The 24,773-nt window shown below is 44.6% G+C and overlaps 1 protein-coding gene and 1 non-coding gene across 5 annotated transcripts in view; both read left to right on the top strand.

Moving 5' to 3' along the window:
- Positions 1-24,773, top strand: part of Ncoa2 (nuclear receptor coactivator 2) — a 266,816-nt gene that overhangs the window by 42,788 nt on the left and 199,255 nt on the right. The window lies entirely within an intron of this gene.
- Positions 400-502, top strand: LOC114690151. The gene has a single exon (XR_003734038.1). It is a non-coding gene; the product is annotated as a U6 spliceosomal RNA (small nuclear RNA).

The following is a 24,773-nucleotide window of genomic DNA, read 5'->3' as shown; positions in this document are numbered from 1 at the left end:
AGATAGATTAGTAAAGAAAACTAGACACAGAATCTACTGCTTTTGAACAATAAGAGATGATTTTAATTTTTCCTTAAGAAGTTAAACAGGTACACACAATTTAAAGTCAATTAAGCCTCCCTACTTCCCACCTCAGCAGATGCCTGAGTCCAGGCTTTGGTTAGTGTTCTACCACTGAGCTAAATCAAATCCTTAACCCCAAATTAAATTTTTATAACCACAATTTTATTTAAAATGTGTTTAAATTTTTATATCTAGTCATTTTCTTGAAGCTACAATTTTCATGTAAACATTTCTTCTATAGACAAAGTCTTGTACAGATTGAGAACTTAAGGTCAGGGTCTTAAATTACAGAGAGGAGTTTTAGACAATTTTGATTCACCTTATTTTTTAAATTTGGCCCTTTGGGAACACATATATTAAAACTAGAACAAAACAGAGGAGACTAGCATGGCCCCTTCTCAAGGATGACATGCAAATTCGTGAAGCATTCCATACTTTTTTTCAAAAAATGTTAATCTTTATTACTTAAATGATATGTTTGGCCTGAGTGCACATCAGGATAGTACTCCACAAATAATATTTTAATTGGCAGAGATACTTAATCCTCTGTTCATATGGAGAGGGAATAAAAAACAAAACCAACAATCCGACTTTACAGGTGTGTGGCTGGGGATGCTCTGGGTTGGGATGACCAGGAGCATCAAGGCTTCCAGTGGCCTCTTAAAGATGTGTAATGAGCTGCCCTTAGACGCAAGGGCTCTGTTTGCACTACTAATTAAATTCACACTGAAGACTGGGAGGGCAGCTTGCTATTTATGTGTTTTGTCTTGGGACTTCAGTAACTTAAAAGGTGAGATGAAGGGATAAATAGAGCATTTTCAGTAAATTGTACCAGAAAAACATGTGCTAACTTCTCAGCCATAACTAATTGGTCTGAAGACTAATGGCTGCAGAGCACACATCTTAGTTTGTTTCCTTGCTCCTCGATGCAGTTTTAGCTCGGGGCCCTGCTCTACTCCTTGGTCCTAAGCTGACTTTGGAGACATTACAAATGTACTAAGATCTGCTTGGTGATTCTAGATGGATCAGTTTGGGAAGAGTGGGCTGCTGCTGCTGAATACGCAGTGGGTTTCCCCACAACCCCAGCTCCAGGTGGGGGCACCCACCATTTCTGGGGTGGTTTTGTCATCGTCTTAATACTGTCTTTTGCACTTTTAATTTTGAAAGTTCAAGTTGACCTTGATGTTGCTTTTAGTGCTGTGTGCGAGATGGCAAAGGCTCAGCTGTGTTTTCAGTCCTTACAGGTAGGTATTTCTGTATTTGATGTGAGCTAGGGTTCAGTTCTGTGCTTTTCCATGTGACTGTTGAATGGCCCGTCCTGTTGGTGTGGTGCTCTCGGTCTGTAGTCCAGTACAGCTGTTTTGATGGTGGTATCTTGGTGCAGTTGTAAGTTTGAAAAGGGCAGGTCTCTCAGCATTGCTCCCTTACACGGTTGTCTTGATTAGTTTGGGCTCTGGCCTCTCCACATGAATTTACGGATTCTTTCTCCACTTCTATACAAAAGGAAGGAGCTACATTGACTGTCTAGTTGATTTGGGGTGTTTGTCATGTTAACGGTGTCCTGGTGTTCCCCCTTGCAGTCTGGGGTTCCTGTCAGTGGCAGGCCCTGGTTTTCAGTGCCATCCTCACCTCCTGACCAGAGGCCCCAGCCCTGTAGTCTGTTATATTGTTTATAGCTGCCACACAGAAGCATGGCCCAACCTTCAAACTGTTTGTTGTACACTGGCAGAAGAGGTCATTTAAAACACATGTTAAAAGACAGGAATTTGATCGCAGAAATACACAACAAGCATGTTTCAAGGAAAGGAAACCCACTCAGTGTTCTGCCTTCAGCACCCTCAGAACAAGAGGCAGAGCTGTAGGCACTCGGAAAGCAGGGAGAGAGCTGTGTGAGGGAGACCAGCCCTGAGGACCCCAGAGAAGACACTGATGTTGGAGTGCTGGGCCATGGCCAAGGCAAGATGACTGTGGACCACACCAGTGATGCTCCTGGTTTAGTGAACACAGCCAGTGTGGTATTGTGTTCCCCCAAATATTGTGCATGCTAATAAACTTATCTGGGGTCAGAGACAGAACAGCCACAATATTAAATATAAAGGATAGGCAGTGGTAGCACACGCCTTTAATCCTAGCATTCCAGAGGCAGAAATCCATGTGTTCAAGGATACAGCCAAGCATGGTGATTCACGCCTTTAATCCCAGAAAACCATCCTTTAATCCCAGGGAGTGATGGTAGAAAGCAGAAAAGTATATAAGGCGTGAGGACCAGAAACTAGAAGCATTTGGCCTGGTTAAGCATTTGGCTGGTTAAGCTTTCAGGCTTCTAGCAGCAGTTCAGCTGAGACCCATTCTGGATGAGGACTCAGAGACCTCCAGTCTGAGGAAACAAGACTAGCTGAGGATCCGGCAAGGTGAGGTAGCTGTTCTGGTTCTCTGATCTTCCAGTTCACCCCAATACATGGCTCAGGTTTGATCTTATTAATAAGAACTTTTAAGATTATTGCCACAAGCCAGTGTTTGTAGTGGCTCCATCAGATGTTTCACAGTGCAGTGATGGGTTGTGAATCCTAAAGCCTCACAAGGGACTAGGGTGAAAAGGCCCTTGTGTACCCTTTCCAGGAGAAGCAGGCAACTGATAGGGAACTTTCTTAAGTTTCTGCTGGTTTCAAGATGTTAACCAGCCAGAATTGATAACTAGCTTGCTTTTAGGAAGAAAAGTATTTACTGACAGCAATAAAACACATCTTTGATATTGAAATATGTAATGTTTGAAAATTTCTAGGCATTATTCTTTCTCCTCCAATTTTAAGTCTGGACAGGGGTCTCTATACAGTTTTTAGTTTGTAAGTGGTGTTTTCCTGGGAGGTCTTGGGGTCTTCTAAACCATAAGGTAGGTAGATGTTCTTACTTAGTTAGGTTCTGTGATCGTCCACTTCTGTTCCCAGAGGGAAGCCACCTGCAACAGATGGACTTAGAGGCCGATAGAATCCTGAGAGAATGGTTCCTCGGAGTCAGGATGGCAAACCTGTCAGGTCCCACTGCCGCTCTCTGTTGAGCACACCCCTGTCACACGCTGCTCTCCCATTATCCCCTCTCATTATCTTACTCATTGCTTGGTCTCCGGGACTCAGGATAGTGTTTGGTATGGAGTAGAGCCTCAGTAAATAAATAGGGATTGAATGTGTCTTAGAAAGTGCCCTTGGAAACTCCATCTTTGCTTTATGTTTAAAGTTACCCCCTTGAGAGGAGCGCTGTGTGATTTTACTAGTGTAGGTCAGGAAATGGCCCCTTGTTTGGGGTATTTCTTGATGTTCTTCATATTGATCATAGCTGATTTGGCTATGTGCCATACATACAGCTGACACAGTAATAGAGATATAAGTACATTGGATAGCTCAGTCAGCATTCACTTCCCAATGTATAATAGCTTAATTTTGTCGGATTTGCATTTACAATATTATAGACGGTATGCTAATTGCCGCAGTGTCAGTATGGATTAGACAGCTGACAAGCAAGCATTTGAGGACCAACATCTGTGCCAAACACCTTTAATTATAGCAGACTTTGATCGCCTTTATTTGTCCCATAAATAAATTCATTATATCAGAACTTCTCAAATTTCTGAGAGCAGTCATCCATTCTTCTGAATCTGCTACACATAGAGTGCACATCTTCTACTCTGCATCAGACTGCTGTGATTTTTCTTAAAAGTCTACCTTTATTTATTTACGTGTGTGTGTGTGTGTGTGTGTGTGTGTGTGTGTGTGTGTGTGTGTGTGTGTTGTGGTTAGAGAACAACTTGCAGGAATCAGTTCCCTCCTGTCTTCATGGTCCCAGGATAAGACTTAGGTTATCAGGAGCAGCCATCTTTAGCCCCGAGACATCTCAGCAGTACAAGTTCTATTATTTTTAAAGACTGCTGTTATGCAAACATATTCTTCATAGGATAACATAGCAGATGAAGCTTGTTTTCATTATCCTTAGCATTGAACTCTTTATGAGTAACTGAGAGATGCACATAATTCGCCGACTGACACCATTGTCTAGATTTGTACTTGAAGTTTAGGAACACTGTGTTAAATTTCCTTCTTTTCTGGTTTTTGTATTTGTGAGACAGGGTCTCATGTAGCCCAGACTGGCTGGCTTTTAAGTTTGCTTGGTAGCTGAGGATGACGCTGAACTTTTTTTTCCCCGAGACAGATTTCTCTGTGTAGCTTTGGCACCTTTCCTGGAACTCACTCTGTAGACCAGGCTGGCCTCGAACTCACAGAGATTGGCCTGCCTATGCCTCCCAAATGCTGGGATTAAAGGCTTGGGCCACTACCGCCCGGCTGACCCTGAACTTCTGATACTCCTATATCCAACCTCCTAAATTCTGAGATTAGAGATGTGTGCAACCTCCTAAATTCTGAGATTAGAGATGTGTGCCACCACACTTGGTTCGTGTGGTGCTGCTGGGGATTGGATTCAGGGCTTCATGAATGGAAGGCAAGCACTCTGTCTGCTGAACTACAGCCCCATTTCCTTCCTGTTTCTTCCCCCCTTCTTTTAATTACATCATTTACAGAGAGAGAGACAGACAGACTGTTTTGGAAAGCCTGCTTGCTGAGGAACTCCTTGGTTACTGTGACCGCCCTAAAGGGGAAGGATTCACAGCACAGGGTACTTTTCTGATTCCCTCTTGTGAGAACTACCTTGGAAGAGGTACAGGTGTCTAATTGAGTATGATTTAGTGTTTTAAAGTGTCACATGGTTATATAGTGAATGATTTTATTCAAAAACAATTTCAGTCATTTAAATACTCCACACAATCTAAAAAAAGAAAAGTGATGTGTATTTTTGTATTGCTGGTGGTGCTTTGGCATGGGTGTGGAATTATAGCTGAAGGTAGACTGGCACAATAAAAACAATAATTTCTTCTTTTAGAGGAGAATGGTTCTCATCTGATGTTATAGTGTGTGTGGTGGGATCCAGAGTGAGAGTTCGGTAGGCAGTGTGTGAAATGAAGATTACAAATGAAACTGATGTTCAGGTAGTTGTGTGCATACACTTATATTTAGCCAGTGTGTTTATAAGCACACCTGAAGGTCATTGGAGAGATGAAGTGTTCCCCCGGAAGTGATTAGACTACAGCGCACAGGGTCATGGAATCATGCACTCAAGTTGTAGAGCTCACACTGCAATGACCTTGGCCTTCTGGGTAAGGGGGAGATTGGAGCTGGCTGCTGGCACTGATACTCAAACTGTGGGCAGTCGGAGGCCACCAGGCTGACAGGCTCCAGTCCAGCTTCTCCCTCAGACCGGCATGACTGGCAGTTCACCTTCACTCCAAACCTTCAGTGTGCTGTTCTTTTGGCTCGTTGGCTGTGTTCAGATTGAGCACAGACTTGCACACGTCTCTGTGCAAGCCTTCTACCCCTGACCTGCACCCCTCATCCTGTAGACCTTTGAGTTCTTTGCTTTTGAATGACTGTATGTGAATTATTTAATAGGTCTCTTCCACCTATTCTGCCAGAAGAGGTTTTCCAGATTATAAACCAACATTCTTTTTAAAACTTGCTGCTAATCATAACATTTAAAGATGAGTTTGGTTTCTTCAAACACCAAGGTGGTTGGTTTTCCTAATTACTGGTGATAAACTCTTCTCTGATCTCAACCTTATGTCAGATTGCTGCAGTTGTCAAAAATAGTTTGCATTAATAATTTGGGCCCAACAACTTAATGTTTTCTAATGGAAGAAATAGAGGCCTTCAAAAGTAAATACAGCTGGGCGGTGGTGGCCCAAGCCTTTAATCCCAGCACTCAGGAGGCAGAGCCAGGTGGATCTCTGTGAGTTCAAGGCCAGCCTGGGCTACAGAGTGAGTTCCAGGAAAGGCGCAAAGCTACACAGAGAAACCCTGTCTCGAAAAACCAAAAACAACAACAACAACAACAAAAAAAAAAAAAACCAAAAAAACCCATATGATTAAACATGAGGGCATTTCAGTGGAGGGTGGTTTCAATGATCTGTAATACTCCATTATGTGCAGAAGGAAAACCTGCCTCCTGGTGCCATCCCACTGTGAACGCTTCATCTTTATAAGGTAGCCAGACTGCATCAGAAACAAAGTCCACACTTCATCTGGAGAGCCTGTTTGATCAGGGCAATATTGTGAAATAATATTGGCGACCATTTGTGAAATAATTAGGTCATAACAAGCATTTAGAGAAATGTAGAAAAGAATAGAAAATAGGAGAGTGTATTCCCTATAGTGACAATAATTACTCTTTGGGGGAAGCTTGGGCTTCAGTTATTATGTGCATTGGTCAAGATTAAGATGGATTTCTTCCTTAACTATTCCCATCTTTACTGTGAACACCTAGTGTACTTAATAGTTCATTCAAAGTAATAGGCAGGAAATAAGTGTTTAATTATATAAAAATTAGTAGAGTTATACTGGCGGGGGGGACCCCACACAGTTTTGGAAGAGTGGGATACTACAATTTAGAAAAATCCAAAGAGTTGACATGTCGTAATGGGTACCTTCCTGAGGGTAGGGAGATTGCTTCATTTAGTTTATATCAGGGTGCATGGTGAGAGAGAGAGCCTTGGTTTTAGAGACAGAAAGACTGGTTCCAATCTCAAATCTTGATCCACATAAACTTGGGAAGCATTGGTGATCTTTTCAACAAATTGAGCTCCAACTTCCTCATTTAAAAAGGGAAGAATTACTACTAACCTCATGATGAGAAATATTACTGTAAGCACCTAGTACTTTGGAATATAGTAGATGTTTAGAAATGCTTATTAAATAAGTTAAAAGGGTGTTAAACCACACCAGACTAGTAGTGACTATTTAAAGCACTTTGAGTATTCTGTTAAAAAAAATGATAAAGTTAATTGGATCACATGCATGAGAGATTCCTTGTGACACTTTAAGAACTTAAAGGAGCTGCAATTACAGAGGAATGCGTCGTTGGTGATGTGCATGTGCATGTTTGTGATTGGAGGTGCTTGTGCTCATGTGTAAACTGTGTGCTGGCCAGAGGCCAGCCACCTCAGGCATTGTTCCTTGGGGTCCTTCACTTGCTTTGAGGCAGAATTTCTCACTGCCTTGGAATGGGCTGATTAGGCCAGCCTGGCTGCCAGAAAGTCCCGGGAATCCTGGTTTGGTTTCTTTCTTCTCTCTCTTCTTTCCCTGTCCCCTTTCCTTTCCATTCTTTTCCCTCCCTCCCTCCCTCCCTCCCTCTCTCTTTCTTTCTTTTCTTTTTTCTTTTTTGTTTGTTTTTCAAGATAGGGTCTCTCTGTGTAGTTTTGGTGCCTGTCCTGGATCTTACTCTGTAGACCAGGCTGGCCTCGAACTCATAGAGATCTGCCTGGCTCTGCCTCCCAAGTGCTGGGATTAAAGGCATGCGCCACCACCGCCTGGCTCTTTTCTTTTTTCCTTTCTTTCTTTCCCTCCTTCTTCTTTGGTGGTATTTTATTTTATTTATTATTTTATATTTATTTTTAGTGTTTCAAGACAGTTTTTCTCTGTAGCCTTGGCTATCCTGGAACTCACTCTGTTGATTTTATTTTTCAAGTGAGTTTTTAGGGTTGAACTCTTGTCCTTGGGTTTCCGTACAAGGCAGGCAGCCTAGGAACTACTCTTTTTTGATATAAGCCAAACATGGATCAAATAAGAAATTGAAATATGCAAGATACAAACTAGAGAATAAGTAGACCAAAATGAAATCAGTGAGTCACTTGCAAAGACTTAAAATTACTCTGAATAAATCCTCTGAAGAAATAAACCCAGGAGAGGATTCCTTTGACTTGGTTGATGTTCATGTGTAAATTATATCCACTCAGGTATGAAAAATAGGACTAAGCTCACTTGAGGTTTTTGTCTAAATTTCTTCTTATATTTACTAGCAGAAAAATGTTGAAAATATTCTGTTCTGAATGTTCTGCTTCAATTAGCAGAGCTAATGGCTGAATGTCCAGCCTGACCCCTTTCTTCTTTAGGAGCTGTGCTCATAGAGTAATGGGCTGTCACAATATGCTTTGTCCTAAGTTTTCAGAGAACTCATTGAAGAATCATGTGTTGGTTAGTCTTGCTACATTTCAAGAAATTTTGAATGAAAAATAATGGACTCATAAAAGCAAAACTCTTTATGAGAACACTCTAGATGCTCAGTCTTGTGATGCTACTGGACTCAGTAGGCCCGGGCTGGTGCTGAAGGCATGGAGGATCCCTGGAGAGCTGCTGGTCTTCAGTTCATGATGGAATATCAAGAATCTGGTCCTGATGGCAGTAGAGGATGGCATAGGACCAGCAACCACGTAGAGACGCTCACCAGTGAAGAGTGAAGGCAGTTTCCTGCTGGGATTGTGACTGAGGAAAGAGTGATTTCATAAATGTTAGTTTGGGGATAAAGAGCCCCTATGCATTGGAGTGTAAACTTGTAGAAATCATCCTGTTCTGTGTATAGATGTCAAAGAGGTTCATGATGACATGTCCATAGTAGAGCGTTAGAGAGGTAGTGAACAAGACTGTGGTAGGATTGTGTTCCTCAAAATATTGTGCACCCTAATAAACTTATCTGGGGTCAGAGACAGAACAGCCACAATATTAAACATAAAGGATAGGCAGTGGTAGCACATGCCTTTAATCCGAGCTTCCACAGGTAGAAATCCCTCTGGATCTCTGTGAGTTCAAGGCTACATTCGAAATGGCCAGGCATGGTGACACATGCCTTTAATCCCAGGGAGTGGTGGTAGAAAGCAGAAAGATATATAAGGCGTGAAGATCAGAAACTAGAAGCATTTGGCTGGTTAAGATTCAGGCTTTCGAGCACCAGTTCAGCTGAGAGCCTTTGGGATGAGGACACAGAAGCATCCAGTCTGAGGAAACAGGATCAGCTGAGAAGTTGTCCAGGTGAGGTAGCTGTGGCTTGTTCTGGTTCTCTGATCTCCCAGAATTCACCCCAATACCTGGTCCGGGTTTGATCTTATTAATAAGACTCTTTAAGATTCCCGCTACACAAGACTTTCTTCTCATTTGTAAGATGATGGGAAGGGTTCCCCAGTGTCAGAATTCATCATCTCCTGAACTAAAACTCGGGCAGTACAGTTGGGACCACCCTTCCCTTGTATCAGCTGAAGTCCCTTTCTGAACCTTTGCTAGTCCTTCTTTTTCCTCTGATGAGCTGCTGTTGATGTGCCATTTACTTTACCTGTAGATGATCTCAGGTAAACCTGTTTTTATGGTTATTAGATGTTTGCAGTTTATTACTGAGGCAGTTTCAACAACCGACTTCTCTACAGCATCTTCTATGCGCATCATTTTCAAGTGTCAGCTTCAAGTTTTCTGTAATATTCTTTGTTGTTGTCTCTGCAGTTCCTGTGACTCTAATTATGCCCTCCCAGAGTTCTTTTTACAGCTGCCCCCCTCAAGGTCTCCCCCATGCTAGGCAAGAGCTTTGTCATTGTGCTGCATCCCCAGCCCCTTTGATTGCCTTGACTGGACACGTCTTCTATCTACTGTTGCTCTTTTACTGTTCTCACTGTGATCCAGCCTCGGACCCTGTGCACACTAGGCAAGCACTCTCCCATTAAGCCAAACACTCAACTCAGCATCACGTGTGTAATGTAATGTTTTGCCCCCAGCATAGTGCTCATGGCCACCGGGTCCCTGAGGAACTCTCAACTGAGCTGAGCTTCGTCTTGGCTTAACTCAGTGTCTCTGGCTGGTTGTCCATGGCTGTGGCTTCCTTCACCCCTCAGTCATGTTACAATGATTTTTCCTCTCTATCCTGCCAATATGCTGCTTTTCAAGTGATTTTATTCACCTCAGACGTTTGTTACCACCTCTGAGTAGCTTGCAGACCTACAGAGCCCAGCATGATCTTTCCTGAAGCTGACTGCTTGCTCTTCTGTCTGGTATCTTGCTCACCTCAGGTGTCACTCACCAGACTGAAACCAATCGCTTCCCCCACCCAAACCAGTTCTTCCCCGGGCTCCTGGTTTCTGTGCTCTGGCACTGCCACACACCTATTGGACAGATCATCTTGCTGCTTTCTGCACATCTCTGTCTGGGCTCACCTGCCCTCCTCATGCAGCCCATTTCCCAGCCCCTCCCAGATGTCGAGTTTGACCCATTGTGTCCCTTCAGCGCCAGCATGCCCAGACCCTCCCTTGGGACTTGGTGCCCTGACTGAAATAAGCAGGAAGCTCGTACTTTTGCCTGGTCTTTTATAACACTGGCCAGGCACACCTGTGTGGTTTTGCTGGTCCCTTCTGACCTCACTGGTACTGTGATCCAGCTTAAGAATTTGTGCTCTGTTCTGCCTTCTCCCAGGTTCAGCTTCTCAGGGAACCCCACTGCCCACATCTCTGCTGTGGAAAGGAGTCAGGGGTTCTCTCCTGCAGCCTCTGCAAACCCCACAGACTCTGTGCCTTTGTAGGTGGCTCATGTCAGTTCTGTGCTGTGCAGGTGGCTGTCCGAAACTGTTCTCCTCAGCTGTTGTTTAGCATCTGTGTGTGGCTCCTACTGGACAGAACCATCTCTTACTCATCCTTTTCTTTCTTGTTGTCTAAGCAGTTAGCACAGACCAGAAATACTGATTGAGAAGAATTAAACCGATGCAGTTGGGTTTAGTTTCTTTCAATGAAACTTCCAACCAACCACTTTCTTTCTAAGAATCCTAATCACCCTGCCATCTTGAAGGGCAGCAACTTACCCATGCCAGTGACACGCCCTCCTCCCCCTCCTCCCCCTCCCCCTCTCCTCCTCCCCCTCTCTTCCTCCCCCTCCTCCCCCTCCTCTCTCCACAGGGTTTCTCTGTATAACTTTTCAGCCCTGGCTGTCCTGAAACTCACTCTATAGACCAGGCTGGCCTCGAACTCATAGAGATCTGCCTGCCTCTGCCTCTCAAGTGCTGGGATTAAAGGCGTGTGCCACCACCACCTGACACAGCCGATTCTGTGCAGCCCGGCTCCTGGTGACCAGCATCCACTGGCTGTTTTCTTTTTCTTAATGGTATAGTAAGGCTTTGACTTGAAGTGGGCCTTCACTGATTATGCTCTAGCAGACCTAACTTTTATATATTTTCCTCCTTTAAAAGAATTCACCTGTCAGTGATGGTGCACACCTTTAATCCCAGCACTCGGGAGGCAGAGGCAGTCGAACTTCTGAGTTTGAGACCAGCGTGTTCTACAGAGGAAATTCCACGATGGCCAGGGCTACACGAGAAACCCTATTTCGAAAAATAAAAGAATTCTCTTTGGTACAGTATCTTAACAACTCATGACGCTATTATAAAATTTAACATAAGAGCTCTTGTGTGTGAATTGAGTACAGATCTGTAAATATCAGAAGCAAACCCCACTGTTCTCATCTGTTCCTCCACCTGTGGAACAGATGATTCAGAGAGCTGTGATCCGTTGTTCTATTTTCATCAAAGAAAGCCTTTTGGGCCACCTGACTGTGAATCTGCCATTGCATCTTATGCTGATGGTGTTTGCAATGATTAAGTGGCTTTGAAGGGAAACCCCCCTTAGCCTGTCCCTTAGCCTGTCCCTTAGCCTGTCAGCAGTCTGAGCCTCCTGAGGGCTCACCCTGTTCAAACAGTTGGGAATAACTGAGAGTGGATACACGGGACATCACCGTCGGCAGTAACTGGGCACCGCGTCTAACCTTTGTTTCTCCTCAGCCTGACAGCTTGAATGCTGAGGTGGACGTCTTCCTTCCTAACTTCCGCCCTCCTCCCCCATGGCCTGCCTCGCACTGGCATTTTCTGGTGTTCTATGGTGGAGGCACTAGCTGGGCCCTGCAGTCCAGGGGCAGGCTGTGGGCCTTTTGTGATAACACAGCGTCCTAATTTTGTGAAAGGAAACAGCTTGTTGTGTTGGCATTTTTAAAAGGGAAGAGGCAGCCAGCTCAGGTTCACATTGATAGTCATTCAGTGATAATGGGAAATTCCAGCTTTAGCAGGTATAACAATACTGTGCTCCTTCCAGACCCAGGCCTGGACCTCATTCTGCCCGTCTCTGTCAACAGGGATGGTGCAAGAAGAAATAATTATCACCCAGCAACCACTTTGATACTTACACCCAGTGGCTGTAAACAGTTATTAAAAGCTATGACACAGGTCAGAATGGCAGAGCCAGGCGAGGCCCAGAAAAGCAGGCTTCTTTGCAGCTTTGAATCCTCAGGAAAATGTGGCACGCCTGTTGAAATGTTGTGTGATTAAAGTGGTAAGTGTTAAGATTCTGTCTGTAGCTGGCCATGGTGGTGCATGCCTTAGTCCCAGCAGAGGCAGGTGGATCTCTGTTAGTTGGAAGCTAGCTTGGTCTACATAGTGAGTTCCAGGACAGTCAGAGCTACATAGTGAGAGTCTGTCTCAAAAACAAAAAACTAAACAAACAAACAAACAGAAAGACTTGGTTTTTGCACATCAGAAAGCATATCAGGTAACCCACTTCTGATCACAGTAGGATACATACAGTGTTGTAGACTCTAGTTCCTTGAGGGAAGGCCGTGTCAAGGGAAGCAGCCTGTGCTGCATGGCTTTGGTGGTATGAGGCAGCCTTGCAGTGTGGTGGGAGATGGTTGGGCCTCGGGCCCTGGTTTGACGGCTTGGTTAGTTCTCAGCTCTGCTTCCTCCATCTGTTTGAATTTGCAGTTCCCCTTTGCGCTCTCTTGCTGTGTGTGTGTGTGTGTGTGTGTGTGTGTGTGTGTGTGAGAGAGAGAGAGAGAGAGAGAGAGAGAGAGAGAGAGAGAGAGAGAGAGAATGGGTGGGCATGAAAACTACCTTGTGCTTTGGAAGAGCATTGGCAGAGAACATTAGGCACATAAAAGTTCGTGAGAAAACCTGTGCTGCATTTAAGGTTTTTATAGCTAGAACAAATCTGAATTAAGAGTGAATCTTCATATTAACAGACCTTCAGAAGGTACCTGGGTGGAGTAGGGCCAGGTGTGTGTATTTCTTCTAGAAGTCGAATTTGCTTGCATCTGACCTCGAAGAATTGTTTTGTAGCCCCTGAGTGAATGGTTCTGCGTGTTCCTGTGTCCCTTCAGAGTTTTTGAGTACCCTGGAGAGAGAGGTCATGCACATGGTCTCTGGCTGGGTGGCAAAGCTACAGTGTACTTCCTTAAAAATGCTTTGAAATTTTATCTAACTGAAAAATGACATTTCAGAATTTGAAGAACACTCTGGGCTGAGGAGAACTTTACAAGCCATGTGTGACACATTTATAAATTCTTTGATAAAACTGCTTATGAGGGCCTTGGAGGCGATTAGCCCTGTGTCCCCCTGTGTCCCTCCTGCCTTTTTACTCCAGTTGGTGATCTTTTGGAGCTGTATGAAATGATAATTTAACTTTCAGATGTGGTTAATCTTCAGGCCTCACTTCTAACTACTAACATCCATGGCGTGACAGGCTTAAACGTTTCCAGGTGCGGCTGAAGGGAGCGCTTGGCCGTGAATTGACTTGTAGAGTACCTGGCCGCTGCATTCACTGCACACTGGCGGTCTGGCGTGGGCATTGAACGGAGCGTGTTAGTTAGCATCAACTTCACTTGAGACAGCTTTTACATTAAATAAATGAACGGTCTTCTTGAGACAGTTCAGTGTTTATTATCTTTTATAATGATGTTTAGGGCTGTGTTTTATCTTCGGAATTCTTAAAGTTTTGTTATAAACAGGCCTTGACACACATAATCCTGACTCCTCCACCTCCTCTGTTTTCCTTCCTTGTCCTGCTTTGATCCCTGCCTGGGTCCAGAGAGAAGCCCCCCCCCCCCCCGTCTGTCCGTCCGTCCGTCCGTCCGTCCGCCCGTCCGCCTGCCTATCTTTTCCCACTCTCCACTGCTCTGTTGTTGGTGTCAGCGTAAAAACTTGAGCTTTGTTGGACCTGTGGATGGAGACAGCTGAGAGGCGTCGTGTGGTTTTGTCCGCCTTGCTAGAAGTGGGCAGAATCTGGGCAGCGTTGGCCGGAGAACTCGAGGGCCGACCCTGTGTGGAATGGCGGCTGAGGGGACTGAGGTCCCAGCACTCACTGTCTGCAGCCCAGGTCTGTCTTCCTGACCCGCCCTCACACTGGTGTGCTGGTGTTCTGTCTTACCCAGCCGCTGACCACACCCCTGCCTGCCACCTTCCCTGCAACCCACTTTCCATCTCCAGGGGGTCTCAGGACCTCAGCCTCATGGGGGGGGGGCATCTCCTCACTGTCTCACTTCAGCATGTGGTCTTTTGTGTGGGAGGGGTGGGAGTGGAATCCTGGCAACATTAACTGGGGTTCTGTTGTTTTTTGGTTTTTCAAGCAGGGTTTCTCTGTGGATCCTTGACTGACCTGGATCTCATTCTGTAGACCAGGCTGGCCTTGAACTCACAAATCAGCCTCCTCTGCCTCCCAAGTGCTGGGATTAAAGGCATGAGCTACCACTGCCCGGCGTATTTTCCTGTAGAGTTTATATTGGCTATTTTCTTTTCAGTTTTCTCTTAACCCTGAAGTGGAATGATTCAGTTAAAGGAAAGTGGGTAGGGGTTTTGTCCTCTGGGTTTTGTCACCCCCTCTCTGTTAAAGTGCTGTGACTCCGTACTGACTGGAGGGTCTAAGTCACCTTTGAAATGGCGACGGATTTAGAACGGGTGGTCCAGAATTTTAGTGAGTTTTTAATGGTATTTTGGGAAGGATGTTAAGAATGCCAGAGTAAAACTTTAGGGAAAGGCATAAGTAGAATTTTTTTTTAATCAATTTCATTGATAAAATCATGTTTTAAAGGATTATTTGAATAAATCAGTTCTTCTCGTAGTTTTGCGTCTTAGAAGTTTTTTTTTGTTTTTTTTTTTTACCACCAGTTTACAGAGGGTGCTGAATGTTTACTTACATGGAGTAAGGCAGGATATAAAGTAACAGTTAATGGCTGAGATGCTATCTGCATGTCACCTGTCCCATGATGTCATTTATATTTTGTGTTAAACATCTTTGGAATCTACAATAAGAATAAATCAGTGCCATAAAGTGTATCTAGTGCATTCTAAAAATGCCTAAGTTGTCAGGAAGTCAGCCCGAGAGAATGTGGGGAAGCACACCAGTTTCGTGTAAGGATGACCAAGCAAAAATTGTGGAAATAGACTGAGTTATTTGTAGTTCCTTCAGAATAATGATACTGCAGTCTTAAACTGAAAGTGTCTTAACATTGCTGGTTTTATTTGAATTGGACAAATGTTAGGAAGAACTAGAAATCCTCATGCTTTAAACTGAGGAAAATATTGGTCAGATTATTTCAGGTTTTATAAAAGCTAAAACATTTACCAATAAAAGTTAGTTATTAAGGGAGTATGATGTGTCTGGGCCTGAAGGGCGATCATAGGTGTTTCCAGTGTGTTTTGCTAGTTTCTGTTCAATCAGTTTTCAGGATCCTGAAATTGATTGCCTAATGTAGTAAACTTAAAAAAAAAAAATCCAGATACTTTGAATTTTAAAGCTACAAGGAAACTCAGTTAAATGCCATTCATTTGTCAAAATACATAGGTCATCTACAAATGGCTGGTGTATTACATAATTTCATGTAAAGTGAGGTTGGCTGTTTTGTAGCAATGATAACAGATTTTAAACAATACTTCAAATTCTGGCAGCATTTCAAAAAAGTTTTCCCTTTTTTTCTTTTAGAGGAGAGAATCCCAAGAGGGTCTTAAATCCTTTACATTCAGAAGCTAAAGTGAAGCTAAAGTCTGTTGAGATAAAGGCTTCTTCGTGTGATTGAAATGTGGCATTTGTACTAAACACATGCAGGGGCAACACACACGTCAATGAGGGTGCTGGGTAAGCAGGGCTAAGGTTGCCCTTGTAGCTGCCGCCATCCTCTGGGAGCTCAGTAAGCTTATTCCTGCATGTGGTTATACAGAAGTTAGTTTACTAATTAAAAAATGTGTGAGGGAGCTGGAGAGATGGCTCAGCTGTTAAGAGCACTGACTGCTCTTTCAGAGGACCTGGGTTCAATTCCCATCACCCACAGGGCACCTCACAACTGTCTATAGTTCCAAGATCTGACACCCTCACACAGACATATGCAGGCAAAACACCAATGTACATAAGATAAAAATAAGTTTTTAAAAATGTGTGAGGCCAGCAGGTGACAGTGTTCAATACAACTGTTTGTGAGTTTTATCTGTTTTATTTGTACCAGAAAGTCCATTAGTAATTCACACAGTCAAAGCCATTGTTGGGGAGGACATGCATCATCGCACGAGTTGTACTGTCTACTTGTAGATAATGAAGTTTGTGTTCTAGGTGTGTGTGTCAAGGAATAGGACAGCTAAGCGTTGTCTGATCCTGGGATGTAGCTAGCTTAAAGTTTCTGCTCATGGAGGCCCTGCATCCTAGCTGCAGCTCCAGAAACAAAGCAAACAGTCTCTGAATTTGTCTGAGGCACCGAGTATCATTAACTGCATTTATAGTTTGCCCATTCTTGAAGAACTTTAAGCTACCTATTTATTTCTTTCATAGAAAACTGTACAGTAGGCAGAGGCAGGTGGATCTCTGAGTTCGAGGCCAGCCTGGTCTACAGAGTGAGATCCAGGACAGCCAGGGCTACACAGAGAAACCCTGTCTTGAAAACCAAACAAACAAAAAAGCTGCACAGTGGTCCCCACAGCCAGACTGTCGCTGTGGTTGGTCGTGGTTACTGGTCTTCGCTGAGAGCCCGCGGCAGTATTGGATATTAGATCGTGGTCTTTGCCCTTTACAGACGGCACCCAGAGGTCGGGGACCTGACTGCTGAAGTTCTCCCCACTGACTAGTGGAGAAGCCTCTTCAAATCCCAGTTTCTTGGATCTGGGATCCCGAGCACGTTGTTCTGCTGCCTGTCCAGGAAGATTGCCTGTTTTGTGACTGACCCCTTCCGCTCAAGGTCTCGCTGAGCTCCTGGGCTCCTGGGAGGTACAAGTTGGCAGTGACTTTACAGTGGTGGGCTTCTCCTGGCCGTGAGTTCGACAGTGTGGCTGTGGCAGCTTCTGACACTGGACCCTGATTGGCTTCAGGAAAGGCCCTGACAAACCCCGTTCCGCAGTAGAGACTGTCCTGTGTATAGGGTAAAGAAGGAGACATTTGTGGTAGAAGCTCAGCTAGAGAATGCTGCAGTGTGCATGTGCTGTCTCTCCGAAGGCCCAGATGCTGAAGGCTTGTTCTTCAGTGCAGTGCTGTTGCCATGGAAACATTGGGTGGGGCCGAGTGCAAGGCTATCTTCTGGGCATTGGGAATGTACCCTGGAGGGTGGTTGTATGCCTGGCCCACCCCTCACCCCTACTTTTGCCCCAGTGTCTCAGCTGTGAAGTAAGCAAGTTTGTTCCACACACTTAGGCACACAAAATAAAACAAGTCTAAAAGGGATACCTAGTCAGCTCTGTAGAGGCACAGTGAAGAAGGCTGGTTGCCAGTGGCTAGGAGCAGGGTGTAGGAGGGGCGAGGAGTTCAGTGCCTAGTTTCAGTTTTGCAAGATGAAGACAGTGGGTGGAGATTGGTGGTTTAACAATGCACTGGACAGACGCAGGCAGCAGTGTTGAACTCTCACTTTAAAATGGTCGAGATGGTAACTTTACGGTGTGTGTATTTTGGGCCCTTGGGTCTGGTGTGAATCTGTTCAGCTTGTCTAGTGTTGCTCTAACTGAGTCACGTACTTGTTAGTCACCCTTGCTCCGTGGCTGAGAGCAGCTATCTGTGTTGTGCTTTCTAGGGACCGTTCCGGTATGCCTGCCAATGTCTCTATATCTGTTTACGAAGAACTCATGGTGGATGTTAAGAGAAGGGATAGGGCAGAGGCCATGGTGACAGGGACGATGGTACCGATGTTCCAGATGACTGAAAGCTGTGGACTCCAGATGAGGAGGTGGCTGACACAGCCCTACCTCTCCATCATGGCTTTTGTCAGTCTGCTTCCATTTTATGTCTCATCCAATTATCACGACTATTTGGTGGCCTATACTAAGGATCGAGATGTCATTGTCCCATAGAATCATCGGGAACGCTGCCATAAGGTGTTAGGATTGTTATGTGTTGATTTCTCACCCAGAGACCACTTATCTGATATGCTTTGGCCTAGAACTGGGTTGGATTTTGAAGATTTGCATAGACATGAAATTCATTAATGCTTTTTTTATGTGTGTGACTTATATATACATGGCCTGATGTGGATGGATTTTTCTTTGGGCTGACAGTTTACAAAAAACAACAAAGATTTATTAATTATAAAAGCTCGGCCTTAGCTTAGGTTTGTTTCTAAATCACTCTTACAACTTAACGAACCCATATTTTTTAATCCACTTTCTTTGACACACTCGTTACCTCATCTCCGTTATTCCCATCCTGGCTGGTGACTCCACCTTTCTTCTTCCCAGAGCTCTCTCTGACCAGAAGTCCTGCCTATACCTCCTGCCTAGTTGTTGGCCATTTAGCTTTTTATTAAGCCAATCACAATGACACAGTGTAGTCAAATACCTCGCAACAGCTTAAAGGTGATTTTGTCCAATGTTTTAAATAATTTTGTGCTTGAATTTTATTTTTTGAGACAAGGTTGTGCTGGTATTGTGTTCCCCAAAATATTGTGTACCCTAATGAACTTATCTGGGGTCAGAGACAGAACAGCCACAATATTAAACATAGAAGTTAGGTAGTGGTAGCACACGCCTTTAATCCTAGCATTCCAGAGTCAGAAATCCATGAGTTCAAGGATACAGCCAAGCATGGTGACTCATGCCTTTAATCCCAGGGAGTGGTGGTAGAAAGCAGAAAGGTATATAAGGCGTGAGGACCAGAAACTTGAAGCATTTGGCTGGTTAAGCTTTCAGGCTTTGGAGCAACACAGTTCAGCTGAGATTCATTCTGGATGAGGACTCAGAGGCTTCCAGTCTGAGGAAACAGGACCAGCTGAGGAATTGGCAAGGTGAGAGAGTTGTGGCTTAGTTCTGCATCTGATCTACCAGCATTCACCCCAATACCTGGCTCAGGTTTGTTTCAGAGAAACCCTGTCTCGAAAAACAAAACAAAAAAACAAAACAAAACAAAACAAAAGATTCCTGTTACACAAAGTCTTACTGGCCAGTCTGGAACTGACTGTATGAACCAGGTAGGCCTCCAGCTCACAGAGATCCTCCTACCTCTGCCTTCCCAACATGCCTGGCATGAAGCAAAGTTTTGTGGTATGAAATTGTCTAATTCGATTCTCAAATGGTCATTTTGGTCTACTTCAGACTTTAAAGTTTCAAAGTAAAGGTGTTTGGAGTGTAGAGTTGGGTGGAGAGGATTTAGTGTCGTGTTGAAGAGTTTGGACCTCTTCATCCCCATTGGATGTGTTGAAGTATGGGGCTGATACGTACTGAGGTCTCCTGATGTTGGAAAGCATGGTGAGCAAAAGGTGGCTCAGCCTTGTGTGTGTGTGTTCAATGTGAATCTGAGCTGATGGTTCTGATCCGTCTGGAGAGGAAAATGAGCTGAGGCAAGTCAGTATGAAGGTGCAAACTGTCCTGAAAAGCAAGGGCTGTTTTCATGAGTCAGGTCTACAGCTAAGAGCCACTGAGAGGTCTGAGAGGGTCAGATACGACATTTTGGTTGTACCATCTCTCCAGGCAGGCTTGGACATGCTAAGGACTATTTTCAAACTTGCTGGATAACAAATTATGTGGATAGAAAGTTATTGGATGAATGGAGGCCTGGTCAAACACCCGTGAAAAGCGAGAAGACTGAGTTATGTTGCAGTGGTGCAGGAGGGACAGGAACAGTTAGCAGGTATGCTCCATGTGCAGAGTGTTTCCATGGCTGTGTCCCGCCCATGTCACCCACTGTTAGCAGACAGTCTTCTTGTGCCTTCAGGAGGCTGCCGCAGCCGCCCCTCTGCTGGAACCTCTTGGCTGGAGCGAGGTGACAGGATCTGTTCTGAGAACCGTGGCAGTGACAGCACAGAGTCTGGGGATCACCAGTGTGTCCTGACTCCGCTGGCTGTACCCACAGACACGCCAGACCTTTTGTCCCCAGCTGCCATGCCTCTGCACACTGGTGTGAATTACATACCCTGAGGTCTTGAAAGGTTTTGTAAACTGTCGTCCATAGTCCAGCGGTTTCTGGAGGCGGCTGCAGCACCTCAGGTCACTCGTCATGGTGTTGAGCAGGGCAGTGATGGTTGTTACTGAGAAAGAGGCCCAGAGTCTCAGGCCCATGCCCAGCAGTGCTCAGTGCTGGCTCTCCGGAGCTCGGGAGCTCGGGAGTGTGAGGGGTGTGCAGCCGATGCTGTACTAGTGCTGCCACAGTTGACTCCAGACTGGGACTGGAATGCACACCAGTGGATGGGTGAGTGTTTCAGATTACTCTGGACTTGGTTGGCTTTGATTTAGTTCATTCATTCAGGTCTGTAAATATACAGTCCTTTGAATACAGCCTGTAAGCTCTTGTAAGAAGAGTAGTCCAGCCAGCCCTTTGTTAAATGATGCAGTTAGATATCGGGGTAAGTGAAGGTAGGGTAAGGGGTGGAGTTAAGAGTAGGAAACCGGGTTGGTTCTTGGCTTTGGCCCAACAGAGAGCCTTAGATGGTGGGAGCATGTAGTCCACAGACGTGCTCTGATGACTTGGGCTAATGTTTAATGTTCTCTGTCATAAAAATAATGCAGTTTTCACCTCTCCGTGCTTTAGTTTCCTCTCTGTATGAAGCAACCCCCTCCACACTTGCACAAGGCATGTGGTCTGCTGAACTGTGGACTCCTGGAGTTTGATCTTTCCAGATTAAATAGGCTCAGAGCCACCAGGGAAGAAAGGAAGGGCGTGGCCACTTTGAGCTTTTTAAAAGGGGAACCGTTTCATTTGAGGTACACATTAAGATCTGTGGGTAGGTATGTTTACATAGTGACATATCTTGTATACGTTCACTCACACTGCGAAGTGTCCACCTTACCTCAGAAGAACAGCTCCAGCGTTTGTGCCTCACATCGTCAAGGGTAGGCTGACCTGTCTGTCAACTTCCCCAGAAGGGGACCCGCCTTCATAGAGTTAGGGGCAAGAAGTTTCCTTGTGACCAGTACTCAAGATAGGGACTCAGAAATACGTGCCCCTGGAATGTAGTGTCCCAACTAATCAAATGTTGGTTTTCTTTTTAGTATCAAGCATAGTTTGAAACCTGCTTGTAAATGTAGCCGTTTGAATTCACAGTGGACTGAACTTGGCACAGACACCCCGAAAACACACTGTAGTTGTTTCACTGAGAACATGGACTCTTCAAAATTCCTAGACATTTGACAAATGTAGAACAAGGCCTCTCTCCTGTTGTAGCTCCAGGCAGTTGTGCTGGCTTCTCCTCAGCCCCTCTAATTGCAGTCACTGTGGACAGTTGATTTACAGGGCTCAGTGGCTCACTGAGGGCCTGCTTTTCTAAAGAACAGTGTTTGGAAACCTTAGTAAAGGAGTTCAGGGGACGTGGATATGAAAAGGAATTGGGGCTGGAGAGATGGCTCAGTGGCTAAGAGCCATTGCTACTCTTGCCGAGGACCAGCTTTGGATCCTAGCACCCACGGCACGTGGCTTACAGCTCCATTTCCAACCTTCTTCTAGGTACCGTGGGTACCTGCACTCACGTGTGTGTTAGCGCGCACGCACACACACACACACACACACACACACACAAAATTAAAAATAATGAATCTTTGAAAAACAAAAGAATTGTCTTTGAGGGGCTTGCAGGCTAACATTTTTGTGTCTTAATGTGAGTCATGGCTTGCTGTTTAACTGGGGTTTGTCTGTGTCCGTGAAAACTGCATTGAGTCTTAACACCTTTGCCAGGTTTCTGACATCACAATGCTCTTATCTGGTTCATAAGATTTGGTTGCCACTTTACTGAATAATGAGAATTTTGCAGTACAAAAGTGTAAGCATTTAAAAGTAAAGCTTAAGTCACGCACATGCCTGAAATCCTGGGAAGTGGGAGCCTGGAGCAGAGGATGGAAGTTCAAGGCCATTGAGAGACTGTTCCTCAGAAAGACCAAAACGAAAGCAAAAGGACAACAAAGACGTAAAACCTGGTGCCGGGCAGAGCTCAGCTTAAGAGGCTCGTGGCTCAACCGGAGTCTCTTGTGGCTTTTCTGGGGGGTGTCCAGCTTAAGGCCTGAGAAATGTGTCTCTGAAGTCGCATCAGAATCTTGTGCTTTAAAGCTTGGCACAAAGTGCTATGTGGCAATGGTTTTAGACATGTTAGCTTAGAGAAGGGGTAGCTCGATCACCTGTTGCTCTTAGCTGTGAATTCTTAGTAAACGGAAGAAGACTGTAAGAGGAAACTGCCTTGCATAATTGACAAGGTTGGGGTTGTACTATTAGATTTTCAAGTGACTTTTCTTTCTTGGTAAGATTTTGTATTCTATCCGGACTAGAATTTTGAATGACAGTGAATTAAGATACAAAAGCTGATGTTAAGATTGAAACGTAAAGGTCATATTGTGGTCTTGTGTGCTATGCTCTGTTGTCTTGGCTCTAACCTTTTTAAGGTAATATTTAGGTTCATTAGGAGTCAGTCAAGTAGCATTAGAGTTTTTTGTTTTGTGTATCTTTTTTCTGTTAAGAGATCTGAATAGTTTTACTTTGAAGCGCTGTTATCTAAAGAGTCATGAATAGCATTGTAGAGAGTGCATAACTGAAGTTGTGAACCTCGAGTTTGCTTCCCGTGGCTAAAAGCTTTACAGTACAGGCACTTCTGTGAACTCCCTGCTGGTGTTAGAACTTCCTTTCCATGCTGAGGGGCCTTACATCAGAGAGAACTCTTCAAACAAACTAGCTAAGTAACAGTATTTAAGAGAGGGGAAAATCACTGTATTCTTTTTTTCTCACCGTGTAGCCCAGGCTGGCCTAGAACTTGGGATCCTCCTGCCTCAGTCTCTGGAGTATTGGTATTACAGGTGTTTGTCACAACAGCTGGCTAGCTTTTTTAATCTATTATTCTGCACAGCTGTCTTCTCTAACTAGCTGAAGATAACCCCCACTCCAGTGTTAGAATTGCTTTTAGAACCACTTCAAAGAGAAGTTCGGTTTCTAAGTGCGTTGCGTTCAGCCTTTTCAGATTACGCAAGTTGAATTATTTTTTTCTTGTGACGTGAGGAAACACACCCATGGTTTTTGCTGCTCTGTTGAGCATTTTACTCTTAGACTAAGACATCAGACTTGGCCGAGATTTGCTCTTAGACTAAGACATCAGACTTGGACGGGACTTGTGTTTCTGTTTCTGAGTTGTACTCATAATTCTCAGCTGTTGCTTTCTATTGCTGGCATCCAAACACCCTGTTGTCTCCATGCTCTGTGTGGTGCAGAAATGAAACCAGGTAATAAAAACGCCCACTTGTTGTGTGGTTTGCAATCTCATTATCAACTCTGTCTCAAAAGGGTCATCCTCAACATGTAGAGAAAGAGTCAGGCAGAGACGTTCCAGATAGCTTGCTGAAGTCTGGAAGTGAAGAGGGGATACAGTGTAGATGGGTGTTTCCAGAGTAATGAGTCTGCCTGCAGTGAGTACATAGACACCGCCTAGACCCGGACACGGGACATTTCCAAAGCTCAAAAACTTCCTCTTCTGCCTCTTCCAATTAGTACCCGAGACAACCGCCACCAGGACATTGTTCCTCCTAGACATGTCTCTGTCCCTTGGGGATTAGTTTTATCAGGTTTTTTTTTGTTTTTTTTTTTTGTTTTTTTTGAGACAGGGTTTCTCTGTAGACCGGGCTGGCCTGGAACTCACAGATATCCACCTGCTTCTGCCTCCTGAGTGCTAAGATTAAAGGCGTATGACACCACACTGCTCGGCCTGTTTTTTGGTCAGTCTTTTAACTTCATAAAGATAGAATCATGCAGGGTACATTGTTTTTGTGTCCATCTTCTTTTCAGAGTTTCAAGTCTGTGAGATGCATATCCAGTTTTTCCTGTTAGGAATAAAGTTACTATGCAGATTACTGTCTATGTTGCTAGTGGGATATACATTTTCCATACTTGTTTATTCTTATAAATAATGTGTATCGAGCTATTATATAGTAAGCGTGAGCTAGGTCTTAGCTGCTACCCTGTTGCTGTGATACAACGCCCTGACAAGTAATTTACGGAAGCAGTGTTTGTCTTGCCTGGGTTCGCAGATGGAGCCCTCCTGGTGGAGGCAGCTTTTCATAGGGCGTCTGCATCAGGAGGCAGGACAGGATGAGTGCTGGCACTCAGCTCTCCTTCTTTTTATGTAGTCTAGCTTCCCAACCCAAGAAATGAAGCCGCCTGCACTGGGTGGCTGGTCTTCCCACCTCAGTTACCCTAATCAAGATAATCTCCACAGACATGCCCAGAGACCTGTCTCCCAGGTGATTCCAGAATCATCTAGTTGACAATTGAGGTATCATGGCCAGCTTTCTGTATGTACAGGTCCTACCAAATGAATTGAAAATATGTGAAATGAAAAATAACATATTGTGCTGAGTGTATTCAAATTTATTACTTACACAGCATTTATATTATGTTGAGTATTGTAAGTAATCTAGAGATGCTTTTGTGTATTCGGAAGGAGTTGGTGCAAACATAAATTGGCTTTGTACAAGAACCTGACCGGCTACAGGGCTTTGTATTCACAGGAGTCATGTGTTCACACCCCTTGCACACTCAGGGACAGCTGTACCACCAGTTTTCCAGGGCTGACACATTTCTCATCAGCAGTGCAGGAGGGGCCCTGGAACTGCACGGCTTCCTG

This window comes from Peromyscus leucopus, chromosome 5 (genome assembly GCF_004664715.2).
Source record: "Peromyscus leucopus breed LL Stock chromosome 5, UCI_PerLeu_2.1, whole genome shotgun sequence".
In the NCBI taxonomy this organism is placed as follows: Eukaryota; Metazoa; Chordata; class Mammalia; order Rodentia; family Cricetidae; genus Peromyscus; species Peromyscus leucopus.
Note: the sequence above shows the minus strand (reverse complement) of the source record. Positions and strands in the feature narration are given on the sequence as shown.